General features: G+C 44.4%; 1 protein-coding gene and 1 pseudogene across 19 annotated transcripts in view; one reads left to right on the plus strand and one right to left on the minus strand.

Annotated features, from left to right (window-relative positions):
• The window catches only part of MAPKAP1 (MAPK associated protein 1), a 199553-nt gene extending 184735 nt beyond the window's left edge, over positions 1-14818 (minus strand). For 9 of the 19 annotated variants that reach the window (XM_028130859.2, XM_028130856.2, XM_028130857.2 and 6 more), the window contains exons 1-3: positions 14592-14818; positions 12820-12881; positions 764-832 (exon numbers count right to left, since the gene is read on the minus strand). The gene's annotated coding sequence lies outside the window, so the exon portion shown is untranslated. The other 10 variants (XM_054726893.1, XM_028130850.2, XM_054726889.1 and 7 more) reach the window with 9 other exon arrangements.
• LOC114227707 (small nucleolar RNA SNORA48) lies at positions 4104-4248 on the plus strand (annotated as a pseudogene).
• Positions 14819-15459: the final 641 nt, after the last annotated feature.

The raw sequence follows: 15459 nt of genomic DNA on the forward strand, positions 1-15459 counted from the left end.
TAACAACATATTTCATCCTTACAACCACCACAAGATGTAGGTATTAATATTAGCTTCATTTTATAGGTAAAATAAAATTAAGGCTTAAAGGAATTAAGTAACTTGCTCAAGGTCACATGGTAGATTTTTAAAAGGCCAGTCTTCGCAGCTCCTCCCAGCAAGACTCACACTGTGATGTACTTGGAGCAACAGAATGTAATGGAAGTAATACGGGACTTCTAAGCCTTGACTTCAGGAAAACTTGTAGCTTCTGCTGTTGCCTTCTTTGGAATAATATATTAATCATGGGAAGAAGCCTGGGATAAAAGACTACATGGGGAAGCTTGGGTGTCAATCCAGCTTTCCTGCTGAGGCCCCCTGATGAGTGACTTAGGGCAGTGGTCGGCAAACCGTGGCTTGAGAGCCACATGCGGCTCTTTGGCCCCTTGAGTGTTCTAACGCCACTTCGTCAAAATAGACTCGCCCAGGCCGAAAACCGACTTCTGCGCCTGGGCCACAAAGTTTCAGTCGCATTGTACGTGCGCGCCCACATGTGGTATTTTGTGGATGAGCCACACTCAAGGGGCCAAAGAGCCGCATGTGGCTCGCAAGCTGTGGTTTGCCAACCACTGACTTAGGGCATCTGGAACCCACTAGACCCTATCAACCTGCCAGAGCAAATCTTGTGTCCTAACAAATGTTTCCTTTGGACAAAGGGACACTGACTCTTGGTTTTTCTTTTCTTGTACCACTAACCTCCACCTGAAATGTCTCGGAATCTTACCATGTGCCAAGATCCAGTTAAAGGGAGCCCGGTACAGTACAGTGCTTCTCAAACCCTCCACGAACACACCTGAAGGGCAGAGGAGAGTGGGCATCAGTCAAGGTATGACAGAACCTAGGGAGAGCCACCTAGAGCATCATGCTACAAAAAATTTATTTTTAGAATTCACTCATATTTGCATCCTATCCTATAATATACTAAACCTAGAAAGAAGTGCTTTAGTTTTGAACTAAACTATAGAGTGCCATGCTTACTCTGCAGCTTCTAAAACCTCCTGGCACATATTGGGATTCCCATAACCCCAGTTTGAACAGCAAGGCCTAGTGGAAAAACACTTTGGTGTCAGAAATACCTAATTTTGTGACGATAAAATGGACAACTCAAGACCTAATTTTTGCTCAAAACATACTTCCAATGACAAGTATGAAGAACAACTGTAATTATTAACAGCAAACTATATATAAAGTTCTAAACACAAGTTAGACTAAAACCTCTATTATTATGCAACTGTTATAAAATAATCTATATTTTCAAAGTGTTTTTGAAATACTGTTTATAAACAGCAGTAGCTGTGAAACTTCAGACAACCTAACCACCCACCACTCCCAAAACTCCTACAACTGTGGAGAAGGACTTAGGCACACATGTACTTTCTACAACTTTAACAGTAAATGCCAAATATAATCAAAAGGAGCTTAACTACTACCTCAGTGGGAATGGTGCTCCTAATATTGCTGTAAAACTTAATCTCCTTAACTGGAAAAAGCAGAAAAGGTACTAATAATGCAAATTACAAACATTACAGTCAAATCATGCATTGGAGTGAATAAAGATGGAAATCGGGTTTTTTTTAATCACCCCTCCTCCTACCCAAAGAATGTTAGACACACTTGGTGGAAATGCTGCTTACCAAGTAAAGGTTACTCTGAAATACTTCAAATTCCATAAGCACTCAGGATTGCAAAAACTGTGGGAAGAGAATGTTCCAAGCACAGACTAACGGACAGAAGGCACAAATGGAATAAACCCTGATACATGATGACTACCTAAGGAAGTCTAATCTGAAAACTGAATATATTTGTTCTCAGGTCATTAAACAAGGTTCAGTTTCTGAAATATGTTCAAAATAACAAGTTTTATAAGTCTAAAGTAAAAAACAGTAGGGATTTGTTGTTAAAGATAACTAAATAATTTCCTTCACCTAGTTCAGTGGTCAGCAAACTCATTAGTCAACAGAGCCAAATATCAACAGTACAATTGAAATTTCTTTTGAGAGCCAAATTTTTTAAACTTAAGCTTCTTCTAATGCCACTTCTTCAAAATAGATTCGCCCAGGCCGTGGTATTTTGTGGAAGAGTCACATGCAAGGGGCCAAAGAGCCGCAGTTTGCCGACCACTGACCTAGTTTATATATATACAGGATGGGCAAAAGTAGATTTACAGTTGTGAGTGTGTGAAACATGGTTTACTCTTATATGATTATTTATCAACTAGAGGCCCGATGCATGAAATTCGTGCAAGGGGCTCGGCCATTACGGCCTTGGCTGCTCGTGGCCCTGCCCACTGGTTGTTCTGGAAGGTCGTTCCCCTGTCCGGTCTAATTAGCATATTAGCTCTTTATTATATAGGATTATTGTATTCTTTTCCATATGAACAACTCTAAACCTACTTTTGCCCAACCCTGTATAAATCTCTATCACATTTCAAACTTAAGTTTTTATATATTTTATTTTTTTATACCAACAACTTTATTTCTTATCATGTGTTTGTTGCCTCTGCTTACAAGAATACAAGTTATAACATATCAAAACTTATATTATCATTTTGGGGATGTGACCACCCTTTTAATTCTGTTCATATATTAACAAGGCAACTTTAACCCAGTAATCAAAGCTTCATTAGCTTGTAAACAAACTGTTTCTCAGGTAAACTGAATTGCACCACATCAGAAACTTAAGCAAATAAATAAATACAAAAAAGGCAGGGAATATAAATTAGGGCAGACAAATCTGTATCTAGCCTCATGCCGGTAAAGAGCATTCTATCAATATAGTGAAATGCTAATCTCCTAATTAACAACCTAATTAGGTAATTATGGCTTTGCAGAGGGATGCCGAAATGAAATATGACAACATGGTCACCTCTTTATATGGCACCTGTGGGCCTTTTCAGCTGTCATTGCAAAGAGTGCAATATCAATTTGAACAGATGACAAAGTGCTGTCATTTTTCATTCTGGTAATATACAGAATGCTTTGGACAGAAGCAGTTTACAAAAAGAAACATCTTGCCAGGTATTTTCCTAATTTAAATATGCTCAAATATTTTGTTAAATTTTTGCACACTTTTTATATTGTATATAGAATTACCATGCACATTTTTTTAAAAACTTAACTGGCCATCATGCTTAACTGTACTTGCTGAAATGATTGCAATTTCAATGAAAATTAGGAAAGGGTAAAAGGCACCAATACATTATGACTTTTAATATTTATGCATTTTTCATATTACAGAAAAATTAAAATCCATACTTTGATCTTTAATTTTTTTCTTACAAAAATGGGAATTCATACAATTTTCTGTAACAATAAAGCACTTCCCAATATCTAAGCATTCAACCCACAAAAAAACTCTATTCAAGGGTGGGAAAAGTACAATTCTTTGTATGGAAAACAGTACAATAATTAATAAATAATAATACAAGAATAAACTCTGTGTTTCGTGTACTCACAACTGTAAGCCTACTTTTGCCTACCCTGTACATACCAATGCCCAGTCTCACAGATATGAGAGTGCACTCTCTTTGAAAGACAGACCTGGCTGGATGGCATGGCTCAGTAGTTGAGCATTGACCTATGAACCAGGAGGTCACGGTTCGATTCCCAGTCAGGCCATATGCTCTGGTTGCAGGCTGGATCCCCAGTGTGGGGCGTGCAGGAGGCAGCCAATCAATGATTCTCTCTCATCACTGATGTTTCATCTCTCTCACCTCTCTCTTCCTCTCTGAAATCAACAAAAATATTAAAAAGAAAAGAAATATGTAATACTTTCAACAATAAAGAATTTAAATTAAAAAAAAAGAAAAGAAAGACCTGTCACATGACTACTCACTACCCACTGGCCATTAAAAAGGTGATGGTAGGTAGACTGGGACACTGGGACATTCCAACATGAATACAACTCTTCTTCCACAATACTGTCTTAAATAGGATTTTGTGGGAAGGACAGGAAGGCTAGCCGGGAAACCTCAACATCATTTATGTCAAGAAACATGAAACCAAATTCTAACAACAGAGGTGAAAACTAACTTGAAAATAAAATCCTATACAATAAAAGCCTAACCCCCCTGGCAATGGGCAAGGAGACACCTGATTGGTGGTGTTGCTCTTATATCAATCAGGGGCAAAGCAGATGCACAGTCCTTAGTTCATCCTAGCTTGATGCCTGTGTCGGTGGCCAGAGCTGTTTCATGCCTGAGACACATAAAAAAAAAAAGCCTAATATGCAAATTGTCCCCTCGACCAGGCAACATGGTGCTGGCAGTGGGTGGCAGTGGAGGTGCTGCTGGCCCCAATGGGCCCCGATGAGAGCAAGACTCCGGTGGGATGGTAGAGCAGGTGAGCGGGCAGTGCCAGGCCAAGGCAGGTGCGAGCAGGGGCCCAATTGCCCCGCCAACCACCCTGCAGATGGCGACCAGCAGTGGCGATGGGGGATAGGGCCGCTGCCTGGCTCCTAAGTGTTGAGGGAGCCTGGCAGGGGGCCCAGTCCAGATCGATCGCCCGCAGGCGGAATGGTGGAGTAGGTGAGGGGGCGGCGCTGGGGCTGCGAGCTTGGGGGCGCGCGCTGGGGCCTGATCCCCGCAGGCCACCCCGTGGGACCTCACCCATGCACAAATTTGTGCACCGGGTCTCTAGTCCATTTATAACTCCAGATCATTTGCATGAATGAAAACTTTTTTTGTCAAAGTTATATTCACTGGCTCTTTATTTTTAATACCAAGTTTAAAAGATTTTTTTACTAAAAGGTTATGTTTATCAGAGAACGTTTTAGAAAACAAAGCATAAAAACCTATCATCCTACCACCTATTTCTTTTCCTTATGTATGACATAACTGGGATCATACTTTATATAGTTTTATATCCTTTTTTCACTTCATGTTACATGATAAGCACATTAATGTCATTAATATTCTTCTAAAACAGTGATGGGCAACCTTTTGAGCTTGGTGTGTCCAACTTCGCCAAAAAACTGAGCATAACTCGGGTAGTGTGTCACTTTGAGGAAAAAACATTATTTCGCAAATGTTTCATCCTCGGCATGCGGCCGCCTCAGTGGCCGTGTGTCATCAGAAATGGCTACGCGTGTCAGTGCTGATACGCGTGTCATAGGTTCGCCATCACTGTTCTAAAACATTTAAAATGACTGCACAATATTCCCATCCTATGGCTTTTCCATAATTTCTCTAAACCCTTTGTTAAATACTAAAGTTGATTCTAATTTTTACTATTATAAGTACTGCTACAGTGAACATGAATATTTTCTACATCTCTATTTCTTTAACAACAGTTCCTAAAAATGGAATTGCTCAAAAGGCATGCGTGACTTCTTTTAAGGCTTCTGATAAATACTACCAAAATTCTTTCCAGAAAACTTTTACCAACTTATATTCCCCCTAGCAATGTATGATTGACCCCTATATCTCACCACCAACCTCTGCCAGCAATGAGTATTAATAGAGTTCTATTAAATCTTTAAACTTCAGATCGTAAGATTATACCTGTAACCAAACATTCTCAACATAATCAATAACAACTTTCTGTAGGAATTAAGTTTAAATAAGTAAGGAGGGCCATGGTTGATGACGGTCCCAAAACAAGGGCCAGTTCCAATATCCAAATCTAGAACAGCATGGGATAGTGACAAAAGCACTGTAATTAGAGGAAAAATCAAGATTCAAATCCTACCTTTGCCATTTCAGTAGCTCTCTACCTTGAACCACTTTACTTCTCTAAGCTTCAGTTTCAGCATTTGTAAGATGGGGATGAGAACATAATATCCCCTTGTTCTAACACTTCAACAGGTAGCCATGGGCACACACAAAAAAAAGTAATATAAGCAACTGAAGGTATTTATTGTTATTTAACAGATCAAGTCATTTAATAGCCTAAAAAAAAATATTAAAACCTTTTTCTCGTTAGTGCACAGTTGGTAGGTGTGCTAAGTAATGCACAAAGCACAACTAGAAATTAAACTAATTTCATAATACAGACATGAAAATGAAAAGTCTCACTCCTTCATAATCACTCCATAGAATCATTTGTTACATTATACTAACATTTAAATGTCTTGTGCCCCTGAAAGCTAGTACCTGCATCTCTCTGTAAGTTATTTCATTTAATCCTCACAAGTAGTATATAAGATTGGCATTCTTGCCGAAACCGGTTTGGCTCAGTGGATAGAGCGTCGGTCTGCGGACTGAAAGGTCCCAGGTTCGATTCCGGTCAAGGGCATGTACATTGGTTGTGGGCACATCCCCGGTAGGGGGTGTGCAAGAGGCAGCTGATCGATGTTTCTCTCTCATCGATGTTTCTAGCTCTCTGTCCCTCTCCTTTCCTCTCTGTAAAAAGTCAATAAAATATATTTAAAAAAAAAAAAAAAAAAAAAAGATTGGCATTCTTGTCCTCACTTTGCAGATTGTGATGGTCACAGTTTATAACTGACAAAGCCAGTATTCAAATACAGGTAGATGTGACTTCAAGATTCAAGCCTGCACCTCAGTTCTTTGTTAGTCTCTTTTATATCAGCAACTAAAATTACTTTGTTTTAAAAAGAAAACCATTTCTTCAAATAATTTTCTACCAATTTCTCTGCTGAAGCAGTACTTTCTAATATATAAAAAGCCAGGGGCCATCACAACCTAAATGACCAGACTGACGACTAAATAGCAGGCTGCGTGGGGTGACCAGGCCGGCAGGGGGTGGGCAGTGAGGGACGACCAAACGACTGAACAGCAGGCTGCATGGGGCAACCAGGCTGGCAGGGGGGGCAGTGAGGGACAACCAAACTACTGAACAGCAGGCTGTGTGGGGCAACCAGGCCAGCGGGGGTGGGTGGGAGGGGAGCAGTTGGGGGCGGCCACGCCTGTGGGTGGGGGGGCAGTGAGGATAAATTTGATGGGTCTCAGCGTGGCAGGAGGGAGCTCTGGGCCCTGGCCAGGGCACTGTGGCAGGAGGGAGCTCTGGGCCCCAGCTGGGGTGCGGCGGCACTCTGGGTCTCATGTGATCGGGGTCGTGGCTGGCCTTCAAACCAGACCCTGACAGGAGGGAGGAGGGAGCCCCATTCCTCGCAGAATCAGCCATTGGTCAGCTTGCTGTCAGCTGCCTGCCAGCCAGGAATCCCATTCACCTGCACCCTGGACCCTGATAAGAGAGAGGATGGAGCCCCATTCCTTGAGAAACTGGCCATTCGTCAGCCTGCTGTCAGCGGCCTGCCAACCAAGAATCACATTCCCCTGCATCCCGGACCCTGACAGGGGGAAGGAGGGAGCCCCATTCCTCGCAAATTGGTCAGCTTGCTGTCAGTGGCCTGCCAACCAGGAATCCCATTCCCCTGTACCCAGACCCTAAAATATTTCCTCTAATTAATTCCCTTTCAATGTGCACAAATTTTGTGCACCGGGCCACTGGTATCCTATATAATAAAAGGTTAATATGCACATAGACCAAAAGGCAGAACTGAACCGGTCACTATGACGTGCGCTGACCACGAGGGGGCGTGCGCGGAACATGGCGAGTGACTGCCGCAGCAGGATGGTGGAGCAGGTGAGTGGGGGCACCAGACCAAGGTGGGGCGCCGTCGCTGTCATCGGGGCAAGCCTCTGGTGGTTACTGAAAATTCTTTGCTCCTGCGTGCCATGGTCCCATCTGGCACCCATACCCGCTGCCAGCGCTGGACTCGGTTGCACCCGCTGCCAATGCTGGAGTCGCCGCTCGCACCGGCTGCCAGTGCCCAGCACCGGCCCCAATTGCTTGGTGACATCAGCAGGTACGAGCAGCGGCTGCCGGCCCCGATTGCCCCTCAGGGCTTCTTTACCTCTCCCAGCTCATGAGGGGCGATCGGGACCAGCAGCTGCTGCTCGCGCCCGCTGCAGGCGCCGGCCCCACTCGCACCCGCTGCTGGGACCGGAGCTACTACTCACACCCACTGCCGGTGCTGGCCCTGCTCACACCCGCTGCCGGCACCCAGCGCCGGTCCTGATCACTTGGTACCATCAGTAGGTGCAACCGACGGCTGGTGGCCCTGATCGCCCCTGAGTGCTTCTCCACTTCCCCCTGCTCCTGAGGGGCAATCGGGACAGCAGCCGCCGCTTGCACCCACTGATGGTGCCAGCCCCAATCACTCCACAACGTCAGCAGGTGCGAGCGGGGCCGGTGCCGGCAGCGTGTGGGAGCGGCGGTGGAGGGAGCAGGGCTCCCGGCAGACAGGGGACCGGGGGCACAGCAGGAGGGGCCGGGTGGGGGCACGGAGGATGGGCCGAGACCCGCCCCTGTTCCAATCGCAGCCTTGCAGCCCCACAGTTCCTTTCAAGGTGCATGAATTTGTGCACTGGGCCCCTAGTCTATATAACAAAAGGCTAATATGCAAATAGACCGAATGGTAGAACAACCAGAACAACCAGTCACTATGACGTGAGCTGGTCACCCGGGGGCATGCGCAGAACATGGCAGGCGTCAGCCGCGGCAGGATGGTAAAGCAGGTGAGTGGGGGCGCTGGTCGCTGTCATCGGGGCGAGCCTCTGGTGGTTACTGAAAATTCTTTGCTCCTTTGTGCCACGATCCCGCCCCAGTGCTTGCACCTGCTGCCGGCGCCAGCCCCTCTTGCACCTGCTGCCAGCACTGGAGCCGCTGCTCATACCTGCTGCCAGCACCGGAGCCGCCGCTCGCACCCACAGCCGGCGCCAGAGCCGCCGCTTATACCCACTGCTGGTGCCCAGCACCGGTCCCAATCGCTTGGCGCCATCAGCAGGTGCGAGCAGTGGCTGCTGGCCCTGATCGACCCTGAGGGCTTCTCCACCTCCCCCTGCTCCTGAGGGGCAATCAGGGCAGCAGTGGCCGCGGAGCAGGGCTGCCGGCAGACAGAGGACCAGGGGCTGTGGTGGGAGGGGCCGGGCAGGGGCACAGAGAATGGACTGAGATCTGCCCCTGTGCCTACCACAGCCTCGCAGCCCACAGTTCCTTTCAAGGTGCATGAATTCGTGCACTGGGCCCCTAGTTTATAATAATATTCCTTAAAATGAATCCATAGGGAACTAAAAAATGTTACATTGTTTTGAATGTATAAAATTCAGTCCATTTTGTCTGCATCAATAATAAAAGCATATTCATAAAAGTATACTCAAGTATAGGATATGAATTTAACACTGCATATATGTATGGGTAAATGTGACATAATATTCAATTTATTTAACAAGTGATTACTATAATTTAATTCCAATACTTATTCTAATACCTTCTTGCTGTTTCCAGAATTTAAGTTTTGTTTTGTAAAAGGTTTCTCCCATTTTTCTCACTTTCAATTACTTAAAACTATTTCCTTCTTTGGGTCCAAATTTTGTGTTTCCTATATTAAATCTATTTTCCCAATATATCTAGACTGCTGCCAACACAAGTTAATAAATTCTGAATGACTGCTCAGGATTTATTTTCTTCATTTTTATATTCCATGTTATGTCCTTATACAATAGAGTATGAATGAAAACAAGTATCTAGAAGACCAATATTTTTTCCAATTTTCACCTGGTGGAAGCTGGGTATTAAAATAAAAATAAATTAAACTCTTGGGCTGGGAACTCCCTGACCATATTTCTCTCACTATGCTGGGTGTCTCTATGCCCCCTTTCAATCTTGTGTATATACAGTCAACAAAGCACTGTATGCATTTGGGGAACACCTGGCCTGTCAAGGTCCTTTCCCGGAAGTAATGAACAAAGAACAGGGGGAAGAGCTGAGCAGTAGCTCCCTACCTGCCAAGAGAGGAGAAACAGCACTTTATATCTGAACCATTCTCTACTGGGTCTACCAGTAATCAGCTGTGTAACTTTAAGCATGTCAATTAGAATCAGAAAGTATGGCATCCTGAAAAGATTTCAGCAAGACTTGATTTGAGCTCCTCATTATCATCCAGATGGGAAAAAAGATACAAAAATTTCTAAAGTGGCTCAACCAAAATCAAAAGGCTGTCAGCAGCATAGCTACAGTCAGACCTCAAGCCCCTCTCAGTCAAGTGCACTTTCTACTAAACTGTCTTTCACTGGGAGCCAATTTTTTAATCTCAAGAGGTTATGTTTACCCCCATGTTTATTCCATGGCACTGTACAGAGGACCAACAGAGGCAAGAGATTTTATAGCATTTAAAGAGCTAAAGGTATTACAAGGTCATTTCCTCATCAAGCCCCATCCCTCCTGAAATTTAGTCTGATTATATAATAAAAGCATTCACCCTGCCACTTCCCCAAAGACATCAGTATGAGTCAATTATAAAACCCTCTCACTCTGGCAATTTACCAGTACACTTCTATCAGTAATCTCGACTTGTACATCCTGCTTTGGACAGTAGATACCAAAATTTCAGCGATGAAGTACATCAGAGTTCACAATCAGACAGCCTAGGACTGTACACAGCACACAAATGTGCTTTAGTCCACTCAGCAATTTTTTAAATGTCAAATTTTAAAAATGAAATACATACATTAAAACCCAGCCCTGGCTGGGTAGCTCAGCTGGTTAGAGCATCAAGCTACTACACCAAGGTTGCGGATTCAATCCCCAGTCAGAACACATACAAAAATCAACCAATGAATGCATAAATAAGTGGAAAAACAAAGATGTTTCTCTCTCCCTCTCTCCCAATCTCTCTGGCCCTCTCTCTCCCTAAAATAAAAATTAAAAAAAAATTAAAATAAATACATTAAAACCCAGATTTCCAGCATCTCTTCTTTTGTTGTTGTTAATCTTCACCTAAGGATATTTTCCCCATTGCTTTTCAGAGAGACTCGAAGGGAGAGAGGGAGGGAGAGGAGGGGGGAGCCGAGGGGAAGAGAGAGAAGGAGAGAGAAGGAGAGAGGGGGAGAGAGAGGGAGAGAGACATTGATGTGAGACACAAGTATTAGTTGCCTCCCGGGGGGGATGGGGTGGGGAGTGAGAATAAGGGAAGTAGTGAACTGGCAACCAACCGCTATCTTCAGACTGGACATATGCCCTCCAGTTCATCAAGATCTAGCCTACTTTCTATATTACATCATGGGCATTTGAGTTGGAGACTCCTGAGGCAGATGCTCAAAAGAAAACTAACTTAATAAATATTTGTTCACTCTTTTGGAAAGTCCAGTTTTTTTTCTGGCATTATCACTCACTAGCTATGTGACTCTTGGGTACCCTACCTAATCACTAAGATTCATCACCTATCTCAGAGAATCATGAAGACTGAAGGAAACGAAGTATAGGGAAAACATTTAACAATGACCAGAACATAAGTGCTCAATTACAATTATTTTAAATTTAACACAAGTTGAAATGAGCTAATCTTTATGTCAAAACTTCTCAAAAACTTAAAACTCACAGGAAACTCAAGGTCAGAGAACCTACTACGGGAAAAAAAAACATAATGTGACAGAATTCCTTGTCATATAATTGGCATCTATTGCTGTGTTCTTAACAATAAGGCCTATATATCAGAATAACAGACTTCCAGCAAATTCTCAGCCTGACCCTTTAGAAATCCACTGAAGTACAACAGTTTCTAAAGTCCTCAGTTATGAGTCAACTAGCAAAGCAAACCCCCCACTAAAAAGAAATATATTTAACATCACAGATGAGGCAATGAGCTCCTTGAGTGCAGGGGCCACATTCATTCCTCAACATCCCTACTGCCCAGCACAGTGACCAGCTCACTGAAACAGCCCAAGGGCTAGCTCTTCTCTGAAGCCGCTTCAGAAGGTCCCCATCCACACCACAAAGAAGAGTGGAGATACCTACGTCTAACAGATAATCCCTTCTACTCACAGCCCCAACAGCTGCATAAACTCATGGAGTTTATTTAATCTCTGTGCTCTAGTTTGCTCACCTGTAAAATATACACTTTCCGGCACAGAAATAAATGAGACAGTACTTTTAACACAATGTTGGCACATAGTAAGTGCTCATTAGCTATCATTATCAGTGTTCCCTCTTTTGTCCTCCTTGGTAGCCTTGGGGATTGCTATCTTTGTACCTAAAGTACTTCACTACAGTTCACCTGCACACAAATATGTCAACAACCTCAGAGTAGGAACCTGGTTTTATTCCTCTTTGCATTCCCTGGGTCTAACATTTTCCCTGTCACTGTCGAATGAATCACAGATCCTCAAAGTATTTATTAACTAGGAAAGTTATAAGAAGAAACTGGAATTTACCTCTCTTGCCTGACACTCAATCCCTCGCTGACACGGACCTCTAGTGAACCTCCAACTTTACCTTCCAGTATCCTCACACTAAAAAGAAGCAATGGCTTGCTTTATTAAGGCTGGTCTACTAACCACTCTAAAACCATGCCAGTCATTGCACCTTTGCATCTTATAATCATTTCAGAGACCTTACCATGTATCAGGCCTTTTATCCATATTAGCTTATTACATATTCACAATACTCCATGAGGTCCATATTATCCCCCTATCCCAACCCATACTTGAGGAAAATAATGCTTAGAATTAAGAAACTTGCCAAAGGTCACATATCTAGCCAGAGAAGGAACCAGGAATCGAATACAGAGGTCATGGTTATTCTCTACACAATGCCTTCCTTGCTCATATTCAAAGCTGAGCTGACCCACCTTCTACCTTCTTGCTTTGAAAGATCATGGTCTTCCCTACATTTAAAAGAACATCTATACCATTAATTTTGACACTCATATTTCTTTCTCTAGTATACATGTTTCAATATATACTTGATATCAAGAGCTATGGTGTGAGAAAGAAGGCAAAACACATAATGAAAAAAGCACAGATGTAGGCAACAGACAGACCTGGGTTTGAATCCTGGCTCTGTCTTGTACCAGCTGTGTAATTTATCCTGAGTCTTCCTAATCTGTAAATTGAGATTAAAATGATTAAACAAGAGAAACCTTGTTTAATACCCAGTACACGGCAAATAATAAAGCTTAGTTAACCCCACATAATAAAGCATTACCTGGCCACAGCACACTCCTCAAAAACAAATGACAACCCCCCCCCCCGCCCCCCGTTCTATGTTATCACTGTATCACAGAAAGAACGCTCACACAGTGTACTTATCACTTGGTGTTGGAATTCTTTAACCCTTATCTCTCTCACTAAATTGAGCTCCTTGCTACAAGGACTGAGCCTTATTGACCTCTACATTGTCTGGCATGGTACCTGGTATATATCCATGCTCAGTAAATACTTGCTAAGTGAAGTAATTATAGATATGATGAGTGTTTATAGGATTCTAGAAAAGAAATAATTTCCAGCTGGGGTTGTACTGAATTGGTTGATGGAGGCCAATTTCAGCTGGGCCCTGGGTAACATCTCAACAGCTCACAACAGAAAAGGAGAAACTTCTAGGCAGGGAGAATGTCCTACAAAACACAAGGGACAAAGAAAAGAACAAATGTGACTGGAGGCCCTACTTGAGGAAAGGATCAGGGTAATTTAGGAAGGGGACCTTTTCAAGCATAGCTGGAACTTTAGCCAGGCACCAGGTCAGGAGGAGTAGAGGAATGCAAATTCAGTATGGGACCACAGTAGTTGAAGGTAGGTATGAGCACAAAGCTGAATGGAAAAGGGGACACCCGCATGCCTCATAGGCTCCAGCAAGCTTGCAAGTGTGTAAACAAACAAACAAAAAAAAAAATGAAAACAATGATCAATGCTTCATCAAGAACTCTTCCAGCATTTATTGAGCGTCTCAGGTGGGCTCGTTGTATATGAAGCATAAAGGACGGTGTCTCCTTTTCCTGCTCTAGTGGGTTTTTAAATTAGGAATCCACCCCTTTTGCTGGTCAAAACAGAATGAGCATGTTGGTTTTGTTTGAACTAATGTTTATAATAAACACCTGTCTCCATTTGACCATTCACACCTGGGGAAGTTTTGAACTTTGCGGGTTTTGATTTACAACATGATGCTTTTTGCACGGTGCCGGATACTGTCATAGGCTCCAAAAACTACCTGGGTTCATTCAGAATGAAATTTTAACCAATTCCTGAGTCAACTTTTTGGGCTCAGGTTAAAGTAATACTCTTGTTTAAGCTATAATCATTTTTTTTCTACTTTAAACAGATTTAGAATACTCTTTGCCACTCCCCAAAAGAAAAAGCTGAATCAAAGTTACAGCAGCACTCCACCAAGAAAAAAACAGTTCTGCGAGGCCATTTACCCCTTTGTGGCAAATGGAGAGGAGGCGCTAGGAACCGGAGGCCACACAGGCAATGCTTTAAAAACTTAATTTTTCATATAGTGAAGATCAGAACACCTAAATGTGGAGCCAGAAACTGCCAGAGCCAATAGCATCCTCCTCCCTCCTCTCACTCCTCCCCAACACTACCAGACCCACTAGCTTCTCCTCCCCCAAATCACACACCCAGCTAGCTGTCAGACTCACAGCAGCCTCCGGTTCTGGAAAGCGCCAGGAAACGGATGCTCACGGGAGACCCGAGCAAGGGCCAGACAAGCTGCCGGCCCGGCAGAGTCGGGCGCAGAGGAGTGAGGAGACGCTAGGCTCTCCAGGTGGCTGGCAGGAGAGCGAGCCAGTAAGGTAGCGGCTGGGGCAACCTTTACCTGAAGGTGCTGCCACACTACCGGCCGGGGCGGCCCAGGACACGTTCCTGGGGGGAGGGTCCGGCTCCTCTGTGCCTCTCGGCCCTAGCCCCGAACTCTCGGAAACCTCGGGGACTGGCGCTCCTCCCGGCCGGCTCAGCTGCCGCTTTCCGGGCTCGCCCTCATGCCCCCGCTGCTCGCCGCCGCCCGCCGGCAGAGTAGCAGCTCAGTGGCCCCGAGTCGCGCCACGACCCGGAACCACACCTCATGCACCGGAAGTCCCCGCCTGGGAAGGAGCTGCCGGCTGGGGACGTAGTGCGCAAGCCCCAGAGCCGGGAGCGAAGAGTGGAGCCCTCCCAGGGGGGCGGGGCCGAACGGAAAGCCGTGCGCATGCGCGCCACTTTCCTGGCACCAGGTGAGGCCTTGGTCAGAGACTAGCTGAGAGTCTGCTGAGAGTCTATCCCATGGACTTGGGTAGGTGGAAATCAATGTTAGCGTTCTCCTTCGGATCTTCTCCTTTCTCCCCATTTCTATGGGAGAAAGCCCTAAGTTCATGGAAAATGAGTGATGAGGCAGCTTAGCCTCTGGGTCAGAAAGACCTAACTGGCTGTGCATCCTAAAACAAGATACCTCCCACCCGTACATTAGTTCCAATTTTAGAGTATTGCGGTGAGACTCAAACGGGATGATGCTTTAAAAACCCCACACACAGTGCCTGACACAATAAACACTTAGTAAATATTAGCTATTACTCTTATTATCTGTAAAATGGAGGTGATAATTTTCCTCAAGAACTGAAAGGCGGTGTCCATAAGATATGAGGACTGACATAGAACAGGGGCTCATTGTTTGTGGGGTCTCCCTCTCTCTCAGCAGGAATCAGTGGGAG

This window comes from Eptesicus fuscus, chromosome 15 (assembly GCF_027574615.1).
Source record: "Eptesicus fuscus isolate TK198812 chromosome 15, DD_ASM_mEF_20220401, whole genome shotgun sequence".
Lineage (NCBI taxonomy): Eukaryota > Metazoa > Chordata > Mammalia > Chiroptera > Vespertilionidae > Eptesicus > Eptesicus fuscus.